We start from the raw sequence: 26,973 nt of genomic DNA on the forward strand, positions 1-26,973 counted from the left end.
CCCCAGAAAATCTAATTCTTTCCATGAAGTCAGTTGATTGTAAAGGTAACTAGTAAGCCCTTCCATTTTCTTAGAGTAACCTACATTCATTCTGTCCTGAACCATTCAGTTGGTTTATAAATTCACTCTCCATAGACGATCTTACCCTCGTTCATTTGGTTCACTTTTAGAGGATGATGCCTGAAAGCAAGCGTTTGTGCATCCTGTGGGCGCTAGTCAGAGCACACAATGGTAGGCTAGCATCGGTAACTTAATGTAAAGATGTCCTTCGTGCTGCATTTCCCACCTCTTGTTTCCTAGCCTCCTTTTAAAATTAATATCACAATGATCTTAAACTTAAAAACCACCAGCATCTGATATGTTATCCCTTACCAGAAATCTTGTAAGAGTTAGGAATCTAATGTGATATTTGAATTTAAAAGCCATATAGGAAAGGAAGACGGGCTTTCTTTTTTTTTTTTTAATTTTTTTTTTGTTTTTTTTTATTATTTATTTATGATAGTCATACAGAGAGAGAGAGAGAGGCAGAGACATAGGCAGAGGGAGAAGCAGGCTCCATGCACTGGGAGCCTGATGTGGGATTCGATCCCGGGTCTCCAGGATCGCGCCCCGGGCCAAAGGCAGGCGCCAAACCGCTGCGCCACCCAGGGATCCCGAAGACGGGCTTTCAACAACAGACTAATTTTCTATCATCATCGCCAGACTAGGGTGTTTGGTGTCACAAAGTCTTCCATGCCATGGTGGGGGGACCATGACTGGGGAGCCGGAGCTCAGTGTAAAGTCATGTTTCCTTCTACCAGCACCATTCTGACCCTGTATGGGTGCTTACATCTCTGAGGGATGAGCATTGTAGGCATTCTGATCTGTAAAGTAGAAAAGAAGAAGAGAATTTCCTTATAAAATTATTGGACTGGAATGCATATAAAGATCTGAGTGTGTGTGTGTGTGTGTGTGTGTGTGTGTGTGTGTGATGAGACACTTAGTAAACCATCACTAAATGTTTACCAGTCCTGCCACTAGGGCTGCTAGTACTACCACTACTGGAACTACTCACTGTGTATTCTTGGGCATGGTTTTAAACCTGTGATAGTGTGGAATTTTGCTTCAGCCCTGTGTTCCTGCTAAAGAGCGATGGTGAACCACCTTTTCCCTCCACCATCCTCTTTTGTTCCTTCCAGAAAACCGCTAACTGGGAGAGACCATCCACTCTTACTCTTCCAGGATAAGACTCACCTTCACACTTCCTCAATGACCAGATAAAACCTTCGTCTGCCTCCCACAGACCCACGGGCAACCCTGTGCCCCACTTGTCCTTGTCCACCTGCCTCCATGGAACCCCAAGCCTGTCCCTTTGCTCTGAGGTGTTACTGATTGGTGAAGGTCCTCCCTATCACAATAGAGGAAATGGACTTGCCTCCTTCATTATCTGTGTCCATTTCCATGTTGATAAATGATCATTGGACCATCACTGCCATAACTTCCTTATGGGGGTGCTGTGAGTTATAAATGTTGTTAGCCCTGAAGTGCTCAGCAAGATACTTACACACCATGAGGGCTAAATATCTGCCAGATATTTTTAACAGGAGCAATACGTTGTGTAGTAATTTATGCTTTACAAAATCATGTCGAAGACTGCCTTTATTCAATCATGGGGATAACTACTGCCAAGACAGAAAAAATAATTCCCATTCTACAGATTAGAAAACTGAGAAACGCACATCCAGATCACCCATTGGCCAAAACTGAGTTCAAACCCATAGTGTATTTGATGGTAAACAGACTAGAGTAGAACTGAATAGTCGAATGCAGCATTGGGGAAAAGGTAGGATTGTATATTGATTTCCTATCTTCCTTTTTTCCAAGTATTATAACCCATGCTTGTCACCCTGGGAGGGTGTTATGGGAACCACCACTGCATTTCTGGCCACACACCCATCTTCACCTTGCAAAGCATCTGAGTAGTAGGATCATTTCTGCTAAGCCCCAGGAACCAGCCCTGCAAATCTATTGTTAGTCCAACAAGCACGGAGGAACATACCCAATTCAGTGGATGTTTATTGATGGCTCTGCTTTCTGCAAAGTAGGCAGCAAGGTGCTGCAGAGAGTGTCCCGATCCTTCATGCAGCAGGTGACCTGGTGTGGGTGGCGCAGGAAGTGTCTTTGGATGAGGGCGCAGATCCGTGCTCCCTCCCTCCCTCCTTCCCTCTTCCTTTTCTCTCTCCTCCTTCCTTCAGCTATTGGTTTAGTATCTGCTGTGGGCAGCAAACCCAGTATATATTGGTGGGTATATTAGACATACGCTCTGTTTCATAGAGTTTGCAAAATGAGAAAAGAGACAAATGATAAATAAGCAAACAGCATTGTAAAGTACCATTTTAGGCTCTGGCACACAAGGAGAATATTGAACGCTGCAGAATGGTGCTGTGTTCTGTACAGCAGATGTTGACTGCGCAGGAGCTGAGAGTCCTGCAGTGTCCCCTTCACCTTTGTTCGCTGGCCTCAGATCCCTCTTCTGCTGAAGCACGGCCATCACAATGGCTCCTTGGTGTGGCCTGGTTGGCATTTTCTCTTACACACTCTGTTGCCTCACACAGAAACACTACTATCCTCCTCGCCCCCTTCAGAGGGAGTGTTTTTCTCATGTGACCCTCCAAAGCATTCTATTCTGTGCAGATGTTGGAGGCAGAGGGTGTTAGAGAGTCCCCTGGCAGAAAAACAAGTCTGTCTTTCTAACAAAAATAAACAGACAGCCAAATGTGTCCGAGAGGCAGGGTTGAAAATAGCTCAAGATATTAAGCTTTCTGGCTTTTATTAGAAACACAGCCTCCCCCCTCAGAGTGGGGCCAGCATTGCTACAGCTGGAGTACAGTGAGGGAGTGGGTTCTTTTGGCCGTCAGAGCTCTGGGGGCGAACAACTTTTCTCTGGGACGCAGCGGGGGCAGTGGGAGGGCTCCAGGTCCTATCAGCAGCGGGAGGCAGAACCTGAGAAAGGCTCCTGTGCGTTAGGCCCTGTGAGGCTTTTTTATTTGTTTTTTCTCTGAGCAATAACCTCAGAAAGCACGCATATCCCAAAACCCATCCAGAGTAGATTTTGCAATAATATGAAAAAGCTAACCTGAAATCAATCTCCCACTTCCACTTACATAGGAAAGAGTGACACACAGGATTGTGCTTATTGAAATGACAATGTCAAATGTGAGCCAAAGTTGTATTCGGAACGAGCCCAGTATTAAGGGCAGGGGTCCAGGGAGCCATTCATCTATCACCCCGACTCACAGGAAAACCACAGCCATCTGTGGCACTTGCTTCACAGAGTTTGCGAATAGGTTGTTTCATTATATGCTTCAATGTGAGTTTAGACCATCGGTGCTACTGGTGATATATATGGTAACAATTCAAATTCAATTTAAGAGATAAACCATGCTGAACCTCACCGGCACATGAGGTCCCTCCTTTGCTCACCTACTTTCTCTTCCTCTAGTCTCCCCTCCTTCTTTTTGGTTTTTTCTTTTTTTTTTTTTTTTAAATAAGATTGTATGTATTTACTCATCAGAAACCAGAGGGAGGCAGAGACACAGGCAGAGGGAGAAGCAGGCTCCATGCAGGGAGCCCGATGTAGGGCTGGATCCCAGGACCCCAGGATCATGCCCTGAGCTGAAGGCAGATGCTCAGCCACTGAACCACCCAGGTGCCCCACCCTCCTTCTTTTTTGAGTGATGACACTGTTGCCTCCCTTTGGGATAAATCAATAGTAGGATGTCGGCTCTGGGACCTAGGTCTAACATGATCTCTCTGGACCTCACAAAACTGGGTGATAACTTCAGGACAGGGGAGGCACTGTGAAAGATAGACCATGAGTTTTCCAAGCTGATTTCATTATATAAATGATAACATGACAATGGTGGGGAAAGAAACATGTAATACTATAAATGACAAGGAAAGAAAAATCGCTAGTAATTCTTTAGGGAAAACTCCTGCTAATGTTTTTATATTATTCCCAGAATTTTCTCCGTGTTTGCATATTTGTACATATGATTTTTTAAAGGTCACATTATAAGGCTTCACCCTTCTTAACTGACACATCTGTCTGTGTGTGCAGTAATGTATTTAACAATGCACCTATTAGTGGTCGTTAGATTTCTTATATATCTTATTGGGAGCAATGCTGTGAGCATCCTCTCACATATTATCTTTGCATCTGTCTCTTTATTCCCTTAGATGAATTTCTGCCAATAAGGGTGCTGGGTCAAAACCTGCTGGCATTTGAATGTTGATTCCTAAGCCCTTAAGGCCATCAGAGAGGTTGACAAGATCCAGCCTCACAGGGAGAGTCTGCTCTGTGGTGCCCTCAGGCAGTTGGGAGGAGTGGGCATAGACTTCAGTTGAAAGATGAGCAGGAGGGGCTCATCTATCAGCAGCAGGAGGCAGGTGACTCAGTGGTTGAGCACCTGCCTTTGGCTCCAGTTGTGATACTGGGGTCCTGGGATTGAGTCCTGCATCAGGTTCCCTGCTTCTCCCTCTGTGCCTCTGCCTCTCTCTCTGTGTCTCTCATGAATAAATAAAATCTTTAAAAGAGAAAGAAAGAAAGAAAGAAAGAAAGAAAGAAAGAAAGAAAGAAAGAAAAAAAAAGAAAAAGAAAGAGAAAGAAAAAGAAAGAAAGAAGAAAGAAAGAAAGAAAGAAAGAAGAAAGAAAGAAGAAAGAAGAAAGAAGAAGAAGAAAGAAAGAAAGAAGAAAGAAAGAAAGAAAGAAAGAAAGAAGAAAGAAAGAAAGAAAGAAAGAAAGAAAGAAAGAAAGAAAGAAAGAAAGAAAGAAAGAAAGAAAGAAAGAAAAAGATAAGAGCAGGGAGTGCTCTTCTTTTTTTAAAAAATTTTTATTTATTTGAGAGAGAGAAAGAAAGAGAGAATGAACAGGGGCAGGGAAGGAAGCCCACCATGGGGCTCAATCTCAGACCCTGAGATCATGACCAAAGCTGAAGGCAGATGCTTAATCAACTAAACTGCCCCAAGGGAGTGTGCTCTTCTGACTCAGTGGCCCTTCTTCTGGCTCTGAAAAACATCTAGAACAAATTTCCCTTCAAGACCAGCTTTGTCACCATTGAAAGAAATCCACTCTAATCCCCCCAAATGTCCCACATTTCATAATTATTGGGAAGAGAATACCGAGAGATATAAAGGTGTTGGAGAGGTAGATGGAGCTTCCCAGTGTGCACGTGTGAGCAGGGAGAGAGTCACAGGAGGGAAGCCAGGAGGGGAGAAGTCAGGATGGGGACTCAGGGGTGAGAATCCAAGCAATGTTACCACCGGCCAGAGGGGATTCAGTCCTATTTTTGTGTGTGAAGTTGCTCATTTCACTTCAAGCAACAATCACCATCATTTCTCAAGCAATCACTATTTTATTCAGCTCATACTATTTGCATTGGAAGAGTCTGGAAAGATCGACAACTGAACATAACGATTTCCTTCTGGAGGGTGGCATTGGAGGGGCAAGGGTAAAATTTTTCACATTTTATACTTTTAGAAGTATTATTACAAGTATCTTAACATTTACTTCAAATTTTATGAGTTTTACACATTAAGTATTTGCTGCTTCAATAGGTAGCATTCCAGATGCTGGGGTTTCTCTAGATCCACCACAGGGAAACATTGTGTTGGGAAGAAGAGGACCACAGACCAGAAAAATCCCTTGTTGAAAAGATCAGGAGTGTAGTTAAAATCAGCCAGGTCGGGATGAGCCTGCTGTGCTTGTTTCTCCTCCCGCCTATTCCACGCCCACATGGAACAAGCACAGGACAGGCACCAGGGTGGCCCAGCTGTCATGCTACCAACAGGGACAAAGGGAGCGAATAGAGCTCATTCTTGCTGGATGGCTGACATTATTAAATGGACTATGCCCCAAACCACTGTTCATGTGCTCCTGTGCGGTCATCTTTCTGGGCTTTTCACAACCACCAAAGCTCGGGCTATCAGCAGGCCAGACAGATGACAGAGTTCGGGCAGTGAGGGGTTAGGCGCTTTGCCCCAGCTCCCATGACACAGTGCATCACATCGGAGACAGCATCGCACGCAAGGTAGACCATGATTTTCTGTACTGTAACCAAAGTTTGGTCTAGTAACAATATAAGATGCCAGTGTAAAATGGATTGAAAGACTGATTTTAGACATACGAGCAGGGGGAAAAATATGCATCTTTTGCTTGTGAACTGCAGGAGTGAGCAGGTGCACAGAGCCATCATCTGAGAGAAACCCCATCATCTGAGCACTGGTGGCACCTCAGGCCTTCCCCTGCACCAGGCAGGCCCTGAAACTGCGGAGGGCACACTGACAGCCACTCACCCTCCTTCCCTAATGCCGGCCAACCCTGGGAGCACCTGGAAGGGTTATGGTGGCAGTTTCAGCTCCCAGGCTGCTTCTCTGTCTCAGCAGCATGGAGGTGAGCGTGTCCTGCTCCGAGATCCCTCAGCACATCAGTGAGGATCTCATCCCTCTCTTGTGTCCCTGTCATTTCTTACCCTGCATCATCATGATCTGTGTCCCAGTTTCCTCTCCTCCATGAGCTGATAAAACCATTACCTTTGGACCATCTTGATTTTCCCATCACTGTGCCCCCAGGCGTGATCCTGCCAGGTGGGCACGGTGTCTGCGCTGTACACGGGCCTTCCCAAGGACATGCAGAGAGCCTGGTTTGGTTGTGAGAGGGAGAAGGACAGCACTTCCCAAGGCTGACTGTTAGGTTCTGAGACTGGGAGACCAGAAGACAGACGGTCATCACTGCGAAGTTGGGAAGAGAGTTGGGAGGGATGGTTTGTGGAGGAAGGATAATGAATCTCTTTTTTGACTTGCTTGAGTTTGGGAAGACCTTGATGCTAAGCAGGGGACCGGATCTCTGACACCATGTGGGATGACGCAGTCAGCTGTCCTGTGTCCGGGCAGGCCGAGCACCCGCAAGCAGCTGGACACTTCCCTGCAAGCCCTGGGGAGGCCAGGCTGAGCCTCCACCTCTCCCAGGCTGCTCTCCCTCATGGTCCCACTGGAGACAGTGTGGGTGGGAAGGAAAAGAATGCCTTATTTCACAGGCAGTGATGGAAGGGAAATGAGAGGAGCTCTGTGAAAACACTTTTTAGAGGGTCCTAGGACAGTTTGTTTGGTGTGTCAGTTATGGTCATTATGAAATGTCTCCAAACAATGGTTTTGCAGGGGAAGTAGAGCAAGCTCTGAGGCCAGGTACTATCTGGAGTACCTACCCCATTGGGGTTGTTGGTTAAAGAAGTTAGGATGTGAAATTTCTCAAGCAGTCTGGGGCCCAGGGTGAACACTTGAGAAGTGGGAATAAAGCGCTTGCTCTCAGGTTCACGGTGAATTGTATGTGCTGGGAATAGGGTGAGAACCCAGCGGGGGTCGTTTGAACACAGCCTTTCTGGGAACATAAGACAAGAATTGAGATGGGTCCGGGGAGATTTCCTCAAGTAAGTTCTCTGGGAAGGAGCAGACCTCGTCCACAGGCAAGTTCTGTTAGAACTGGCTCTGGTTGGAGTTCAAACGCCCCCATGTTCCCCTTGCAGCTCAGGGACATAAGGCCCCATCATCTGGCCCTCTGGGAGCCAAGGACAAAGTTTTTCTGAGTCTCCAAAGAAGGAAAACAAAATAAAGCCTGGGGTGTGGCAGGTGTTCTCCATGCTAAGTATTCAAACTCCTCGTCTCTCTTCGAGGACTAAATTTAGGGGAAGGGCCTTACTTTGGGGTTTGGCCTTTATTCTCCAGGATGGGTTTCCTGTACGATAGGGGGATCCCAAGGACACCAGATAGGGGCTGCGAGCCACGCAGGCAGAGGCCGAAGGCTGGAGGGGAGGCTGCCGAGAGCGAGAGCGAGGGCAGGGGCTCTGAGGGCAAGCTCCGGCCTGGGGGGACATTTGACTGCAGAAAGCTTCCTGTCAGCACACAGAGAGCTTCTTCAGGTTCTAAATCTACAAAATAACACTAGATGCGTTTAAAGGTCCACCTGGACCAAGGTTCTCACCCTCACAGAGGAGAGAGGGCTGAGCTAAACTTGGCCTTGGAATGAGAGGCACACCAAGTGCCTCTGAGGCCCAATGAGTAAGAGCTGGCTGTAAAGACTTGTTTTGTCTGTAGCCATCCGGAGACACTTCACATTTCAATTGGCTCCAGAAAGCTCTGCCCTTTCAAAGAAAGAAGGAAAAAGCAAAGCAAAACAAAGCATCTCTAGGTGACTGAGTCTCAAAAAACGGATTTCCTCATTAGCGAGACATATGCCCGGAGCCCTTCTGATAGTTGGACTGTGTGTTTGCTGTTTTGCTGTATGACTCAGCACCTCTGGGATTAGATTCCCGTGCATGTGTTGTGAATTGCTTCAAATTCACTAGTTTTTCTTTTCTTTTTTATTTATTTATTATTTATTTATTTATTTTTATTTTTATTTTTTGTTTAATTCACTAGTTTTTCAAAACTGTGCTCAGCCAGCTATCTTGCCTAACGTGATCATTAGTTTCATGTGTCAACTTAGCTGTGCTATAGTGCCCAGATCTCCAGTCAAACTTTTTTCTAGATGTCTCTGTGAAGGTATTTTTAAGATGAGATTAGAATTTTAATCAAGTGACTTTGAATAAAACAGCTTGTGGGTCCTCCATCATGTGGGTGGGCCTCATCTAATCAGTTGAAGGCTCTAATAGAAAAAACCTTAACCTCTCCAGAGGAGGAGGGAATTCTGGCAGCAGACAGCATTTGGACTCAGATGGCAACATGAGCAGTTCCATGGGTCCACCTGCAGGTGTTGGGCGTGCCAGCCCCCCATCTCACAGTCTCTCAGGGTTGCTGATTCTCTGGAGAAACAGAACCTGCAGGATGGTGTAAGTACACCACCTGTGATACCTGGGACACACTTACACTACACACTTCCTGGTTGTGTATCTGACACACTGGAGCGGCCACCCTATATTTCCTCTGGCAGCCTTCATAAGAGGGGCCGGTTTGTTCCTTCCTCAGGTTATCTAAGCCCTGCTCTCTCCTCCACTCCCTGGGCCCTTGCTCACAACTTCATCCCTGGCTTGCGAAGCCACCCATTCCTTGTCACCCCTCGATGCCCATCCTGTCTGCTCTAGCCACTACAAGGGAACAAAGCCCTAAAAGGCTTTCCTCTGGCAGTTCACAAATTCCATCTTTTGCAAGATCAGGACAACATTCCTTCTGACATGGTTGCAGACAGGTTGCCCCTGTATTCCTACCTTCAGGGGACATAGCCCTCTGCTGCGTCACTGTGCCCTCTCTATCTGACTGTCTGCCTCATTCCTGCTTCACGGGGCCCTTTCTGCCTCCAGCAACGTCTGTGGGGTTTTCTTGGTACCAAAATAATAATACAAGAGGAAATAGGACTAAGATCCAGAACTTTGGTCACCCACTCTCCTCCTCAGCACTCAGTAAATGTTTGCAGACTGAATAACTGATGGTATACTTAATACCGTAGGTAAAAATAATCCTAAAAATCTTAGAGATAAAAGTCCTAGAACATTGTTTCTAACTGCTTATCTAATGTTTGCCCTTTCATTGTCCTGTTTTCTGGGTTGTAGTGAGCCAGGGATCATCAATGATGGTGGTTAAGGCTGTTGGTACTTACTGTGTTTGAGGTGCAGCAATGTTAATAAGGAGGTACTGATGCCACTGTAGACTTACAGATGAACCAACTGGCCTGCATGGAACATTCAGAGTGTTTTGGGGTCCACTTAGCAAGTTTTGGGCACCAGGCCCAGGCCATTTGGGCTCCAAATTACCTGAACACTTTGGGTTGTAAGAAATCTTTATTAATGGACAACATTTTTGTTTTTAAAGTTCTTCCTGTGGGATCCCTGGGTGGCGCAGCGGTTTGGCGCCTGCCTTTGGCCCAGGGCGCGATCCTGGAGACCCAGGATCGAATCCCACATCGGGCTCCTGGTGCATGGAGCCTGCTTCTCCCTCTGCCTGTGTCTCTGCCTCTCTCTCTCTCTGTGACTATCAAAAATAAATAAAAATTAAAAAAAAAAATAAAGTTCTTCCTGAGAAAGTGGCTCTCAAGCCTTCCTTGGTTTCCAGAAGGGAGCATGGAGAGCTGGTGAGGAGTTCCACTGGGTGCATGCAAGCAGGTGGAGGAGAGCATCATCCAGCATAGCGTCTGCATAATTGGGTGGCCAAGGCACCTCGCATGCTCCAGGGTCCCGGTGGGGCTGAGGCAAACATAGCAAGCCCCCCAGGACTCTCCAGGGTGCCTGGTGCTGCTCTGTAATGGCCCTGCAGGGGTGGGGAAGGCCAGGGCCTGGTGTGAGAAATCTGGAGCCTAGGAGATCAGAGAGGGAGCTGCCCACACTGTCCTGAGGCCCTGGCTGACAAAGACAGACCCCCAGGGGGAAGCACACACCTTTATTTAAAAGACAATCATTATATGGTTTCACTGATATGCAGAATATAAAAAATAATGAAAGGGATTATAGAAGAAAGGAGGGAAACTAAGTGGGGGAAAAGTTAGAGGGAGACAAAATATGAGAGACTCCTAACTCTGGGAAACGAACAAGGGGTAGTGGAAGGGGAGGTGGGCGGGGAAATGAGGCGACTGGGTGATGGGCACTGAGGGAGGCACCTGATGGGTTGAGCACTGGCTGTTATACTATATGTTGGCGAATCGAACAGCCTATATATATATATATATATATATATATATATATATATACACACTTTTTTTTTTTTTAAGGAGTTCTGTATTAAGTACAGAACTTACCAGGAAGGGATGAGGCGAGTAAGCAGAGGTAAGGGGGACCTGGGTGATCACGGAGGATCAGGACAGGTCCAGAACAGGAGGGGCATGAGCAAACAGCGCAGCCCACTTGCTCTGATTCTTCTGGAGCCCCCGCTTGGGAGGTAAGGACGCGCCTCTCCCCTCTTCTGAGAACAGTGAGGGCCCCTCTGTCGGAAGGGTGTGCACCTGTCTCAGGTGGGGGCAGGTCAGAGCGGCGGCCACCTGCTGCCCTTGCCGCAAACCCTTCCCTGCACCTTGGGCCCTAACCGGGCCCTAACCGGGGTAGCCTTGTTACTTGGATGTGGGAGGATTCTGCTTGCCTTCCCAGTGCCAACCGATCCCCAGTGAGCCAAGAACAAAGGAGGAGAGGTGCAAGGTGAGTAAGCGGGAGGGGGAGGCTGGGGGCTCAGGATCCAGAGCCCGGGGGAAGGGCCTGACCATCTTCTGAAGTTAGATGACTTCTGTGTTTACATTTGCACCCTGGGTGCTGTGTCCCTGGGTACTCTGTTCTCTAAAGATGTGTTTTTTAAGTCTTTAAATATGTATTCTCCGGTCTTGCTGAGCTAGAAGGCAGGAGGGAACACTCCACTGTGGCTTCAGATCCTCTTACGAAGTCAGCCCTCCCTCCGGAATCTCTGCCCAGGGGGCTTCCCTGGTGGAGACACGAAAGCTGGTCTGGTGATGCCTCCTTTATCCTAAACAGAAAGGTGCCCCCCAACACCTGACAAGTTCTGGCTGCCCAGGGCTCAAGAATTCCAAGATCAGAGAGAGGGCCAAACCACCACCAGCTCTGTGTTCTTGCTGCCCGTGGTAGTAGTCGTGAAAACGGAGACGGACGATGTCCCCTGGGTGAGAGCAGTGTCAGGACCATGGTCTGTGTTCCCAGAGATCTCTCCATCATCAGACCGTGGTGCCTCTTCCTTGTGAGGATGTTGGTATAAGGCTCGGTGTACACAGGTGCTGCCTTCTGGGACCAGAGAAGCCAGGGGAACAGATAGAAAAGGTGATTCTTCCCAATTCCTCTCATCCTGCTTCGGGGTTGGCTTGTCCTTGCTTTCTTGCCTTTTGGAGGAAGGGGACAGCTAGAACGAGGGCTGTCAGGGTGAACGGTCCCAGGAATAGGAGTTGCACCCTGGCTGTCTATACTGAGTGCCATCTGAGCAGGCTGCTTGGTGGCAACTGGTCAAAGGAGTCTGCATTTCCATGCATCCAACCAACCTAGTGTTTGGGCTCCATGGGGAGGGAGGTGGGAACCAGCCTAGGAATGCTGGCCTGGGGATCTGTATGGATGCCTCTCCCTTGTCCTTGGCCCTGCAAAGGTACCGAAGTCTCATTTCCAGCCGTTACTTTCCCTGCTGGTCTGTATTCCTCTGGGCTTCTCTTGCAAAGCTGACCAGGCTTTGAAAATCCTAGCTCTGTCTTGTTCTGCCCTGCACCTTCACATTTGTTCCCCCTGTGCCAGGCAGAGGACTCCTCTGGGATCCTCCTGGTGTGTTCTTCTGGTTTCTTGCTCGCCTCCGTATTTGGGTGTGTGTGAACCAGTGTGTGTGAGTGTGAGCTTGTGCAGCCAGCCAGGGCTCACATGGTCCCGCTGTTTGAGCACCAGATGGAACCTTTCTGTGAAAGGATTATAGAAGGAGTATTAATTAACTTCTTCTCTTTATTTTTTTTTAAGAAGAATTTTTGTTTCTGACAGACTAAGAATTAGAAGATTGCATCTTTCATTGAAAAAGAAACTGTTCAAGGTCCAAAGTACCCACTTGGGGTTTCAAAAAGGTGCTGGAAAGGCCAGGAAGCACACTCTAGTTAGGTTGGCAGCTGAAGGAAGGGCCCACCTCTCCTTCAGAACAAAGGAGCCCTCGATTTATACCTCTATAGGCTGATTTGAGTAAGTTCAATCTTTCCATTAACCCCTGGTAGCCATAATGACTTCCTAATACCAGTTAATTAACAAATACTGGTGTGCCACCCAATGGATTCCTGCGACTGTCTTTGGTGTGGTCTCTGGCCTGCTAGGATGAAGTGTGAGCCTCTTTGTTCTCCAGTCACTTTTCCTGTAGGCTCACAGCACTTTGAATCTCAAATGAGCTGCCTAATTAATCCCCAGGACTCTCCTGGGGGAGGAAAAGGGCCTGTCCATTATCTTCACTTTGCAGATAGTAACAATTTATAGGGCTTGGCTGGGGTCACAGGAGAATTAGCATCTGAGCCAGAATAAAATTCCCAGTTCCCAAACCCCTCTACTCTTATCCGGTTCCCTAGACAACACGGTTTCATCCTCTTGCTATATAAAATTAGTAACCACAGCCAGGCCTCTCTGCCATCAGAACGAATGACTGTCCCATCCATGTGGCCTGGTGGCCATCACACAGTGGGAACAGGTACCAGAACATGGTTGTTTGCGGGGAGATATCTTACCGAAGAGGCACGGTTCTGTCTTTGCGAAAGCAGAGACACTCCCAGGAGCCAGCGGCTCCCAGAGAACAGGTGCTCCCGGGTGTCTCCTGGCCCCGGGACAGGTGGGGTGGGGGTGTGCTTTGCTCTCTCTCTCCTTGTGGGTAATGGTTGTGCTGTGGCCAGAGCCACCTCCCTCCGTGCCAAAGGAGGAGCCATCCTAATAGCATTGCCTGGCTGAAGTATGGGCCTCTGTGTTTCTAGAATGAGACGTCTGACAGGGAAGGATGCACATCCAAGTTGTGTTCTTTCAATTCCACAAGCATTCATTAAGTACTGTCTGAGGAAGCGCCTGCGCCAGGAGCTGTGAATGGGATCCCAGGCAGGCACATTTCCCGGAGTGACTTTGGAGTGACCTTTCCCATGTGCTCCTTTGGAAAATCAGAGAGGCCTTGGTGATCTCTTGATTCCCTCCAGCTCAAGGGTTCGGGACGCTCTGATTACTCCGGACGTGTTTATCTTATTTTTGATGTGCGATTGTCCCAGACTCCTAACTAGGCTCCCGACCCTCTCAGTTAACATAAACAAGTTCTCAAACAGATTGTGGGAACTAACTAATGAGTAATTAGATGCCTTCAGTAAAGTCACTAGAATGGAATCCCAGCGTGGACCTTTTGGAAAAGCCGGAGTTCTCTGATAATGCAAACACATTCTTCGGATTCCAAGTTCCAACTGGGTTTCTGGGTGGCGGAGGGTGGAGCTGGCTTTGGAGACGGACGGACGGAGGAGCTGACCCTGTGAGCTGTTAACCACTCAGGACTCTCTGGGTAGGGTCGCTGCAAACATTAAGATTATTCTGGGCTTTGTTACGTCTTCTTCAAGAATGAAAAGAAAAATTTAATATAAAGACCATACTATTCTATACTCACATGTTATTACCCACCTGCTGCACTGAAAAGCTTTACAATTATTATTAATGAATTTGCGGCGATTATCAAAGAAATAGGCATTCTTTACATTTAGAAAATTGCAACCCATAAGAGGCATCCCATTTATCATGCATTTAGCTTCTGAGACATAATGAATCGTTCTTCTGATAATTATCAAAGCTGACTGTTTATGGAAGAAACACCCTCTCCATAAATCTTGAAAAATTGCATATCCTTATAAGTGAACCACATCCCAAACTTTGGAAATCATTGCAAACATTTATTGACTATTTAGAGCTGACAAATATGGTAAACAGAAATGTCATTTTGTCATTAGTACTGAAAAAGCACGTTCTCCTCCCCCCACAACCTAAGTCTGCCGTTCCCTTTGATGAATTGGTCGATTATTTCAAATAATATCGTTGCACAAATAGGCATTAACATGAGTGATGGCAGCATGTCACTTCTTCCAAGTTGCCTTCAGAGGGTCTGCGTGTGACAGCTCTCACAGAGGCTTCAGGCCTGTATTTATGCAATGAGAAGAGGCTTCTTGCAGTGGATCCTTTCATCACCACTGGCTCACCTACCTGAAAGACGTCCTCGAGTCAAAATGGGCAGACTTCCTCATGCACAACTAACCTGTATTTTCACGGGAACTGAAAGATGATTAATCGGTTGAAAACAGTTAATTTGTTTAGTGTGTCAAACCCAAGACTGAGCCTCAAGGTTTAAATGTTACAGGAGAGGGTGCTTTTTGACATTTAAAAGGAAAACAGGAAAAGTAAGAAGAAAGGTAGAAAAAGTCAGATATTTTCAGTGAAGAGACTCAAAGGTGGAGAATTTTGAGAGATTCCAGACAACCCACCGTTTTACATACTAGCAAAGCCAAGCCCAGAGGTGACACAATTTGGCAAGTTTAAAGAGTGAAAAAGGCATCTAAGAGAGCTCTGGTGCTGCTGGGTGGTGCTGGGGATGCTCTGCTGGGAGAGGTGGTCATCCCTAGCCCCACTGCATCATCGCAGGGGAGCTCGATTTTGTTAGAATAGGACCATGCTGAAGGATTTTGATAGAAAATAAGACTACTCCCCTATCCTGGGAAGATAGTGGTGATAAATACTGCAATCTGCCTTAGAGACTGGAGTATTGTCTGGAGGGATGTGGCCCCCCGGGGCGGGGGTGGGTATCAGCACTCACCCCTGCGGGGCCTCAGCCCTGAGCTTGCTCCCAAAGGAAAGCTGTCAGGGCAGGAGCTGCCCACCCCTGAGGCCACACACGCCCCTAGGACCCCGGCCGGCCCTTGCTAGCTGCGGCTGCGGCTGTGCAGTGCTAGAGCTTGCTACAGGTTGCTCAGTGGGTTATATGCTCTTCCACATAGGAGTTCTTGGTCATGCCTCTCGAGGCATGCTACCAGAGCTTAAAGTAAAAATGCCTTAAAATTGACCTTACCTTGTAGTAATTGGGGGGTGACAGAGACTTATTACTTTCATCACTTTTTAAAAGTTTATATAAATACTGAAAAAGTTTGCGTATTGGCTATGGTTTTTCCTTCCTTCTTTCCATCCTTCCTTCCATCCTTCCCTCTGGAATTTAGAGAATGTTAACTTTGACTATCTTTTTACTATCACAAGATCTATTATATTTCTACAGATGTCAAAACTCCTTTTAGCTAAACTACTATCCATGGCATGGCACTTTAAAAGACATTATTTTAAATTTCTTACTGTGGAAATTTCAAACCTATAGGAAGTATTGAGAGAGGATAACATAGAGGATAACACCCTCTAAGTTCATGTGCTGACCACCTAGCTTCAAAAGTTAACTCTCTCTGTGTCTCTTGTAAATAAATAAATAAAATCTTTTTAAAAAAGGATCAAAATGGCTTCAGTGAAGTTCAATTTGAAAGTAACCTGCCCTCCTCCCTTCTCAGGACCCAGGTGCCACCCACGAAACCTGAGGAAGCAGGCTGGCAGCACAGACACAATTCCTGTCCAAACCAGCTAGATCCTGTATTTCCCTGTAAATCCCCGCAGCCCCTTCCTGTGGGTGGGCTTGCAGGTGTTGGAAGGCCACAGCCTGCCCTGTAAAGCAATAAAGCCAGTTGTTCCTCTTTATCTCAACTCTGTCTTCCTGGTACATTTTGGGTCTGAAGCATGGAGGTAGGTCAGTTTTCCACAACAACATCATTTCTTCCAAGAATATTTTAATGCATTTCTGCAAGGTAAGGATTCTTTGGAAATGTGATCTCAACACCATTATCACACTCAAAAATTATCAATAATTCCTTACTATTTCTAAATATCCACTCGGTGTCACATTTTCCTGATCTTCTCTTCCTTTCTTATGGTTTGCTTGATTCAGGAATTTGGTAAAGGTCCAAACACTGCAATTGCTTGACTTGTCTCTTAAATCGCTTTTAATAAATAACAATGTGGCTTCTGCTGTCTTCCTTGTAGTTTATTATTTTTTTAAGATCTTATTTTTTGAGGAATCTCTACCCCCGATATGGGGCTCGAACTTGTAACTCCGAGATCAAAGGTCACACGCGCTTCTGACTAAACCCACTGTATATCCCATTGCAGTTTATTAGTTGAAGGAACCTGGTTGTTTGTCCACATTTTGCCATGTCCCTGTGTAATTCCTTTGTGTCCTGTATTTTCTGCAAATTGGTCCTTAGACCTAGAGATTCAATGAGATTTGAGTTATGATTTTATTTTATTTTACTTTTTATGCAAGAATTCCTTATAGGCAGTATAAGGGTTTCAATCAGGAAGTGTGTGATGTCTGGCCATCCCTCCTTTTGTAAAGATAGCTTTCATTAATAATCTGCCTAGAGTAGATTAAAAATAATTTAGGAGTTGTAAAATGGTGATATATTAATGTGATCATTCCTTTTTAATTTACTGTCTAAAACGTGTCTATAAAGAATATCTTTCCCTCACATACTATCCAATTACCCTGAGGTACATTCTACTAGAAAATCTACAGAAACCATTATAAATGCTTGGTTATGTCTTCTTATTTACTAGTTTTCAAAACAATGCATTGTTTCCTAGTACACTCTAAATATGACATATGAAATCAGAGTATTATTATAAACACGTAAATTAACATCTTTGAGGTACTTCCACTTATTTATCTTAAATTTATCCATTGTTGGCTAGTGAAAGTCTCTTGAAAGTGGCTCCTGAATTCTTTGGTCATAAGTCCAGGAATCTTTGGTAGCTTCTTGCTTTCTGAAATGACTAGATATTACAGACTTATCTTGAACATTTTCTTCCTCAAGCTGGAAGCAGTCACTTCACCAAGGAGTCTTGATTCCATTTAGTGGGAAACAGTATTAGAGACCACTGTTTTGGTGGTAGGAGTGCTAATCATTCCTGGGTTAGTCACTGTTTCTAGACATTTTCAGAGGACAGAGCTACACACACACACACACACACACACACACACACACACACACATATCCACAAAGATGAGATACAATGTGAGTTCATATTGATTGATAATTGCAAATTAAATTCAGGACTACAGAGTATTATTCATTTCAACCACTTTACATGTATATCCTTTTCCGTGTTGTAAATTCCCATTTTCAATGACAACATGATTGCTCATTTGATTTATCTCACACCAATTACTCATTTTACACATGGCGTGATAATGTCTCAGGATGACTACCTCAATATTATCACCAACAGTACGATTATTGAAAAGAGGATAATATTGTTCTCCAGTTCCGTTTTAGCATCCAAACCACTAGGGAAGTTCAGTTCATTAATATTCCCTAAAGTTACTTGCAAGTTTTCCTCTCTATATGGATATGCCACTAACCTGTTAAAAGTTAGGTTCATTGCTTTTATTTGGCTTTTGCTTTTTAAAAAATTGCCAACTTATATTAATTTTATTTAAGATTACATCAGGTATTTCCGTGGGCTTTTTGTCAAATGTACAAACGGAAACACTAGCTTCAGACAGGGAAGACTGGCTTTCATTGAGGTCATCTCTCCTTCATATTCCCTCCACCCCTCGACACACACTATTTTTGAAGGTCATTGTGTGGAAAACACTCCTATGTTTTTCTGTCTTCTCGAGTGCTCATACCGACCACTTCTGTGAGCATATGTGAATCAGCTTTTCCCCGTACCCATCAGTTCTCCAGCTCCACAGCAGGCATTGACTGGGCATTCTATCAGCTCTATCAGCTCAATTCTGATGCTACCAGGAGACAGACTCAGATCCCACAGGTAAGGGACTCAATCCTACAAGGTTCATTAACTCATTCATTTATCCAACCAGTAAGTTTTGAGTCCCTGTTACCAACCAGAGTTCTGGGCATTGTGGTAATTGGTAGAGAGACAGGAGTTAACAAAGTGGACACTGGTCCTACCCATATAGCCCACAGAGAGCTTATGATCTGTGTGGGAAGAGAGTCATTAAAGAGAAAATACACAATAATTTTTTTACAATTGTGATAAGTATTGCTGACCTTGAATCTTCTAGTGCTCTGTACTCAGAAACCTATATTAGTAGATGAGTCCAGCACTACTCTAAGTACTTACAAGCATTAACTGTAAGCAGTATTGTCTGAATTAAATTATAGATAACCAAACAAGCAGTAAGGAAGATTAATACATCTTTTCAAGTCATGCTCCCATTTCCCTCTTCTTTGTTAGTCTCTTAGATCTACCAACTCATTTCTTTCTTCCATTTATGCCCCAATCCTCTGAAAATTCATTTCTGCTTCCTCTGATATTACTGAACATACTTTTTGTAAGAGCCCTCATGGGACTTCTGACTCAGGCCAAAATGTAGTGGTTGGTACTAGACTAGCCCTCAAGCCACAAACAGCTAGAAAAGTGGTATAAAATATGTGTTTTGCAGATATCAGACAAAAGAAAGTATGGGAACATAATCCATGACAGGAAAGACACGAATGAGGTGGTCCTTTGATGTCTTGGCTTTCTGCCTGAATGATTCTTCTACATTATGGCCCGGGAAGAAGGAGCCCAAGCAGAGCACAGAGCCTCACGGAGGTGAGGTGATAGAGATCAGAATTCAGGGACACTGAGACTGCTGGTTCAAAGGTAACTTCACAGAGAATGCATACCTGGAATTTGTGGGGCAAACACAAATTCCCTGACAACCAGGGACCACGCAGAGAACGAACTCCAGTCTACTGTGAGTTTCCCTTGGGTCTCTGTTAGAACATTCTTCTGAACTAATGGTAGAGTACAGAACAACTAATATGGAAAGATAACTATCAGGGGACTCTGAGCTAAAAAAAAAAAACTACTGAGGTTCACATATTGCTGGGAGATATTTCCCTTCCATCTAACTTGAGTGGAAAGACCTCATTGAATACCAGGGCATGCAGCAGAGCCCCTAGAAAGGTCATAACACAGGAGTAAGGCTCAACTAGCCTTCCCATAAATCCATTCTAACAAAGCATAAAAACAACCCATCAAAGACTCATGAGGGTCAAGCTGATGCTCAAAGAAATTAACAGCCTTCCAAAACATAGCCCACTGCTCTGGAAGGAAGGCAGGTATTCAGACACTGAACAATATGCATGATGTCAAAGCAGGACATATGGCCCATAACCAGGAGAAAAGTCAGTTAATAGAAACAGAGCTAGCTGTGTCTTCCTAATTATCAAACCTATTTTTTTTTAAGATTTTCTTTCTTTATTCATGAGAGACACAGAGACACAGAGGCACAGGCAGAGGGAGAAGCAGGCTCCCTGCAGAGAGCCAGATGCAAGACAGGATCCCAGGACCCCGGGATCACAACCTGAGTCAAAGGCAGATGCTCAACCACTGAGTGACCCAGGTGCCCCTCAAACCTAAAGATTTCAGTTTCATTGTGATCTTCCTACTTGCCCTTGTGTTGCATGATGCCTGAGACCATTTCTCCAGATCAGTGTCTTCTATTCATGAGATATGCCTGTTAGCACCACTTCCAGCATCCCTACTTTGCTCTTCTTCACCTGTTCTTGGGCAGGCCTTCTTCCTAAGTATTAGTCTTCCTCATGGCTTTATTTCTTTTGCCTCTTTCTGACTGTCATGATGAGTTTTCTTGGATAGTTTCATTTACTCCTTTATCTTCAACTAAAAATTTATTCAGAATAAATTTCAGAAGCTTCTGTTTATATTATAATAAAATGTTATAGTAATTATTATAATGTCCATCTGCATTAGACTTCATCGAACCTTACACTCTTGTCCTATGTGGTCACATAACTCCAGCGTGATGAAAGGTTTGGGCACTCCTTAATATAGAAGGAAACGAAAGCTCAGTGAGATTAAGGTACTTGCTCAAGGTCACCTGTCTGGGAAGTGGTTTGGCACAATCTAGAATCTAGGATTTCTGCTTTTTGTACCATGCTCTTTACAAATCCGAGTTTCCTAGAGTATAAGTTTCAGATCCCACAAAGGCTAAATACATAGTAGATTATCTAATATTCAGTAGTCATGACACCTGCTGCTGAGAAATTAGCTGAAGATTTCATTTCATTTTGAAAAAGAAAAGTCTCCTTTTTGGGCAGTGATGTGTACAGAGTTCCTTTGAATAATGTCTTTAAATGGACTGAGGCAAAGCCTCTCAGGTGATTCATGAATCACATTGACATTCCAAAGAGTCGGATTGCACAATGCACTTTTGACTTTCTCCCTCTGAGCAATTTCAACTATTTGTGCTCACATGTCCTGTCATGGAATTATGTGCCAATGCAGTTGTCGGTTTCATTAGAGACTAGGATTCTTATCTGTGTGGAAACAGGCAGGAAAGTCCAGGGTAACTCCAATATCAGGCCTTGCTTGAGTTGCTTACATTTTTATTTAAATCAGTATTCACTTTCTTTATAGGGAGTCCAGTGACTTACATAACAAGCATCTGTCTATGGTGATGATAGCCTTCTTATGCAGTTCATGCCCTATCATGGCAGTCAGGAATGCTACACGCATTTTCCTCCCTTAACCCAGGCATCTCTAATATGCTCTTTGATGTAATCCCATAGTGTCTGGTTTGATAGCTGACCTGGAAGTCAAGTGGTTGGACCCATTTTGACTTTTCTGCTTGCTTTAGCACATTCAAGTCTGGGTCAGACTCAGAGGTCCTCAATCAGAAAAGGACTGTCCCTTTCCCCATGTTACACACACACAGACACACACACATGCGCATGCACACACGCACACACCACCACCAAGAACAACAACAAACACTGAAACACAAGCACACAAATAAACAAAAAAAACTCTGACAAAACTAAATTTTCACTGAAGTCCTTTTCAATTGTACAATTCAAAATGTAAAAGTATTAAAGCAACACTTATTCTAAAGTAACCTAAGAGCAGTATTGTAAATTAGTGCCTCTGTCACAGGTCTGACTCCAACACATATCTTTTATGTCCCTCTGTGCTGCACACCTGATTGTACAGCTAAACTCTGGGTAGGAACACAGTTAAACTTGTGTTGTTTTCAAAGAAGAAACAAATTTCATATTTATAGGAATTAGCATTTTTAAATGCTATACAGTTTACACACTAGTGCCCTGTGCATATAGTGTTTAATTTATGGGGGATGAAATAGTATTTTGTAACTCTCTGTTTTTCTTCCAAGATGAAAGATGCATGCTTGCTGCTGGAAAGTGAAAGTGAGGATGAAGTGAGTAAGGGTGGGAGACAGAGTTGAGAGTGTCATCTCTGAATCCCTTCGGCCCAGTGTGCCTGTGTTGCACAAACATCTCACTGTAGTGGAAGTGTGGGTCTCTACTGGTTTTCGAGTTCTGTGTTCTATTTTTCTCACACTTCATCATACCAGGGCAATGCTTACTGCTACACAATTTTTAGTGTTTCTATTTTCCTAATGTGTAACCACATACCACATCAGTAGAATGTGCTTGGTGACAGGCTATATTTCCTCTTGCAAATAACCTAAACAAATACAGTTCTATATGTTTCTTGCCACCTTGAAGTAATTAGTTTTAAAATGGAATCATATTGCTGGCTGTGGCGATTAAATTGGCATGAAAGCAAGATAGGGTTTTGTTGACTTGTGTTTCTAGAAAGTATACAGTGTTGATTTCACTGGAAAATATTTACATCAGTGGTTTAATAAAAGAGTACTGTGAGACTGTTTGCCAGGATACACAAAATCTGAAATTGAAACTGGTGATCAAAATACACTATGCGAGCCCCCAAATCTAAAATCTAAAATTGGGATTTTGCAAGACCTTCAGCAGCACCAGCATGCATGGAAACTTGATTCTGTCACAAATTAAGGGCCATACCGTTGGTACCAGTGAGTAGAGCTGCCCTAGGAACTCTGCAGGGGTTTCTTATTATCCCACCTGATAAGCAAGGAAACTGAGGTTCATATCATGTCAGTAATTTATCCAAAGTCAGAAAGATAGATAGCAGGAGAGATGAGATTTGAACAAAACCTTTAAAACCCATTCTATATTTTAATAATCTGCCTCTTATTAGGTTATTCTATATTTTAAAAAAGATGGTTTCCCATGTTCGTTAGTGACAAGAATGCTTATTCTCAGTCCCATAAATATTTAAATCAGATTTGTACTAAGTCAGTTTCTTTAGAATTCGCAAATTGTGTTAAGATGATGTTCCGTTCAAAGGCAGATAAAAAGGGCGCAGAACCAGGAGTCAGAAAATTGGGTATAGAGCTGTAGTGGCCATCGCTGCCTATGTGCTGGGTTTCTATAAGCCTCTTGGATTTTTTTGTGACATAATTTCCTTCATCTGTGCAATAAAGGACTTAGCTAATAATCTTTATGCTCTCTTATTGCTCAATTTCTGTCCTTCAATCTCTATGGCTTGTCTACTTCATAATCAGCAAGATTAAATAGAAACAGGTTTTGATTAAATGATATAGTATGGCCTGTGGGGATTGGCCCCTGGCAGACATGAGGACTGGCCTTCAACAGAGTCCCCAGAGAGACTGCCACGTGTCCTGGAGCACCCCTTCAGAGATGACAGATGGCCCCGGGTCACATGGGTGTCGCCCTGTCACCTCTAAAGCTTCACCAACATGGATTATATAAGTTCTCTCTGATTTGAGGAAGAACTTGTATAATGGAAAGTTAGTTTTAGCGTGTCAGATTAGAATAGATTATTTGGCTGAAAATTCTCAATGCTGAAAAATATTTGCATTCAAATCAGACATTTAGCTAAGCTGTTTTCTTCTATGCTGATTTGCTATCAATGAAATGAGTGCTGGCCCCTCTTTCCAGTACCCATTTTATTTGCTTTCAATATAGTGATGTCTAATAAATATGTAGAATTTAAAGTAAATATGGTTCAAAATGTTTAAGCATTTTACTCTTCTCTTTAAAAACTATGTAATCCTACAGCTTATTGTTCAATTTCAAAATCTGTTTTGTGTAATTGATTTGATATATATATTGATAAATAAATAAATTTATTATGAAAGCAGGAATCTTACTTCAATAGGGGTTTTGTAATCTTCTCACCTAGACTGCAAACGCTGTACAGGCACACCTTACAGACATTGTGGGTTTCTTTCCAGACCACTGCAGTAAAGTGAATATCACAATAAAGCAAGTCAAATTATTTTTTTGGGTTCCCAGGGCATATAAAAGTTACATTTACACTATACTGTAGTTTACTAAGTGTGCAATAGCATTATGTCAACAAAGGCAATGTACCTACCTTAACTGAAATATACTTTATTGCTAAAAAATGCTAACCATCACTTGAGCTTTCAGAGAGTCATAATCACAGATCAAAGATCACTACAACAAATACAAGGATGAAAAATTTTGAAATATTGTGGGAATTACTTAAGTGTGACAGAGACACAAAATGAGCAAAAATTTTAGGAAAAATAGGATTGGTAAACTTGTTTGACTCAAGGTTGCCACAAACCTTCCATTTGTAAAAGAAAAAACAAAACAAACAACAACAACAAAAAAACACAGTATCTGTGAAGTACGATAAAGCAAAAGCAAAGTGCGATAAAACAAGGTACGCCTGCATTAAATTTGGGTCCCCAAACTTTGGTTAAGATAGATGGAGCTAGACTATTCTGTGGTGACAGACCCCCAAAGCTCAGTTGGTGTGACACAAAGTTCTTTGTCTCACTTATGTCTAAGCCTCACTTGGGTCCAGCAGTTGTCTTCCAAGTCTGTATGAGGGACCCAGCATCCTGCCATTTTATTTTATTTTATTTTATTTTAATTTTTTTTTAAAATTTTTATTTATTTATGATAGTCACAGAGAGAGAGAGAGAGAGAGGCAGAGACACAGGCAGAGGGAGAAGCAGGCTCCATGCACCGGGAGCCCGACGTGGGACTCGATCCTGGGTCTCCAGGATCGCGCCCTGGGCCAAAGGCAGGCGCCAAACCGCTGCGCCACCCAGGGATCCCGCATCCTGCCATTTTAAACATGTGGTAGAAGAGAGCACAAATAGCACGTACAGAGGTTTCTGTGGTCAGAAATCGGCTTTGGTGAAAACACAGCATTATGTCCACCACAATTCCTCATTTGAACTTAGCATGATACTTTCTTCTCTTGAGGAAAGAGGCAAATACATCTTCTTCACCACACACCTCAAAACTAAAGCAAAGCAGAAGAAACTGTCTAAGAGGATGGCAAGAATGCTCCAAAAAATATTTGCTCAATCACAATGAACATTGTTCTTAAATATATACTGTTTGTGAACTTGAATAAGCAGATCCAGCTCCTAGAGTTCCACAGAGGACACTGACATTGATCCTTCTTCAGGTTACCACTTTAAAACAAAAAAGGTTGTGCTTCAGACTAGGGAAGACTTTATAAGGTACATGACTTACTTTCTTCAAAATAGAGTTTATAAGGAAAACCTAACAGAGGGAAGGGAACTGAAATGTCATAAAATACTTATGACACATATCAATTGCAGCTGTGAACCTTATTTGGATTCTGATTCAAAAAAACATTAAAAAATGGGACATTTATGAGAAAATTAGAAGTTTGTATACTAACTAGATATTTGATCACATTAGAAATTATTAATTTTTAGGTATAAGAATAAAATCGCAATTGTTTCATTAAAATAAGTTTTCATATATTGTAGTGATACATACTAAAATATTTAAAACTTAAATAAGGTGATATCTAGGGCTTTTTTCAAATAATAAGGGAAGGGGGTGAGTGGGTTAGGAATAAAAGCAAACTAACCTTGGGTTGGTGATTTTTGAAGCTAAGGTCTGGGTACCTTATGAAGATTTGTTTTATCATTCTATTTTGCTCATGTATATTATTTCCCACAATAAAAATTTTAAAACAACCCCCATTACAGAATATTTTATTTAAGGGATTGATTTTTTTTTCTCTTGATTTGCCTCTTTTTTTTTTAATATTTGGATTTCTCTTCCTGTTTACTTTTGGGAAAAAAAAGTTCACTCATTTCACATTGATTATGGTTCTATGAGAGTCATCTTGAATAATCTGGGTAGAGAATGAAGATGCAGGTGTATGCAGCAGAATGTCCCCGGGATGGAGTGGATGCTGTCCTGGGTGCCTTGGGGCATGAAAGTGGCGTGTGCATCGATGGTTATGATATATTCATACAAGTGGCTGGTGAGATTATCTTTCATCACTTCCTGAGCATCTCCCTTAAATTTTCACAACTTCTTGAAAAAGATTAAGTCCCTTAAGAAGAAAGGATCATTTTCTGGAAAGAGGACTAAATTTTTTAGCTTAGCAAATTTGACAGAACCTCTGCACCAAAAAATAAACAAATGAAAACCCCCTTTTATTCCTAACCTAACAAATTGTGCTAGTTCAGTCATCATGAGAAATATTCTTCTCCAGGTATTTTGGGTCTTGCTTCTAGTCCCAAAGCTCTTGAGATTTAGCTACTATTACTTGGAACATCCTCAGCGCAGAATCCAGGGATCTCTAGAGTAAGCTCTGTGGTTACAGTTAAAGCCAACTATCGACTTTCTACAGAAACGACATCGCTTGCTTGGTTTCTCTTCCTGCTTTCCTTCCTTCCTTCCTTCCTTCCTTCCTTCCTTCCTTCCTTCCTTCCTTCCTTCCTCCATCCTTCTCTTTTTTCTTTCTTTCTTTTTTCTTTTCTTTCTTTCTTTCTTTCTTTCTTTCTTTCTTTCTGTCTTTCTTTCTTTTTTCTTTCTTTCCTTTCTTTCTTCCTTCCTTCCTTCCTTCCTTCCTTCCTTCCTTCCTTCCTTTTCTTTTCCTTTTTCCTTCCTTCTTTTTCTTTCTTTCTTTCTTTCTTTCTTTCTTTCTTTCTTTCTTTCTTTCTTTCTTTCTTCTTTTGTCATCAGCATGCTTTATCAAAGGGATAAAGCTTTATTTGTAGTACTTGGAGTGAATGAGGAAAAATATTTATAAAGCAACAGTTCATAGTTTAAATCAGACCAAATGCCACGATCTTCCTTTCCAAGCTGAAGAAGTGGATTCCTCTTAAATCAGGCTCCTGAGAGAGAGCACCTAACCATTGTGTCATATTTCAGGCCCTTTAACTGAACTGCAAATTATACTTCTAATATGATGAAAACTATTTTGATGACACTTCTGTATAGAGAATATGTCTTTCAGTATTCTTCATTCCTCTCCAATTGGTTTTCCATGATATCTTCCATATCATTTAAAAAAAGAAAACAAACTTGTTGTCAGAGAAAGAAAAGCCCCCATGATCCTGTCATTCTGAACATCCTGGCTTTCCTTGTCACACCCTTACATTTAAATGACCTCTATGTGGTACACCTATTCAATGTTGTATAATGAGCTCATAAAAAGCCTTTGTGAACTATTAAGGTTGGAGTATCACTTGGAAAATGTCAGCATTAATTCAAGGAACTTAGAAGAAACCAATTAGCTTCCTCAAATCAACAAT

General features: G+C 43.3%; 1 long non-coding RNA gene across 1 annotated transcript; it reads right to left on the reverse strand.

Moving 5' to 3' along the window:
• Positions 1 to 547: 547 nt before the first annotated feature.
• On the reverse strand, positions 548 to 2,667 carry LOC121477135. Its single transcript, XR_005984108.1, has 3 exons — positions 2,372 to 2,667; positions 2,039 to 2,252; positions 548 to 863 (listed from the first exon to the last, which is right to left on the reverse strand). It is a non-coding gene; the product is annotated as an uncharacterized LOC121477135 (long non-coding RNA).
• Between the last annotated feature and the right edge of the window lie 24,306 nt (positions 2,668 to 26,973).

Source organism: Vulpes lagopus, chromosome 16, assembly GCF_018345385.1.
Source record: "Vulpes lagopus strain Blue_001 chromosome 16, ASM1834538v1, whole genome shotgun sequence".
NCBI classification, from domain to species: Eukaryota; Metazoa; Chordata; class Mammalia; order Carnivora; family Canidae; genus Vulpes; species Vulpes lagopus.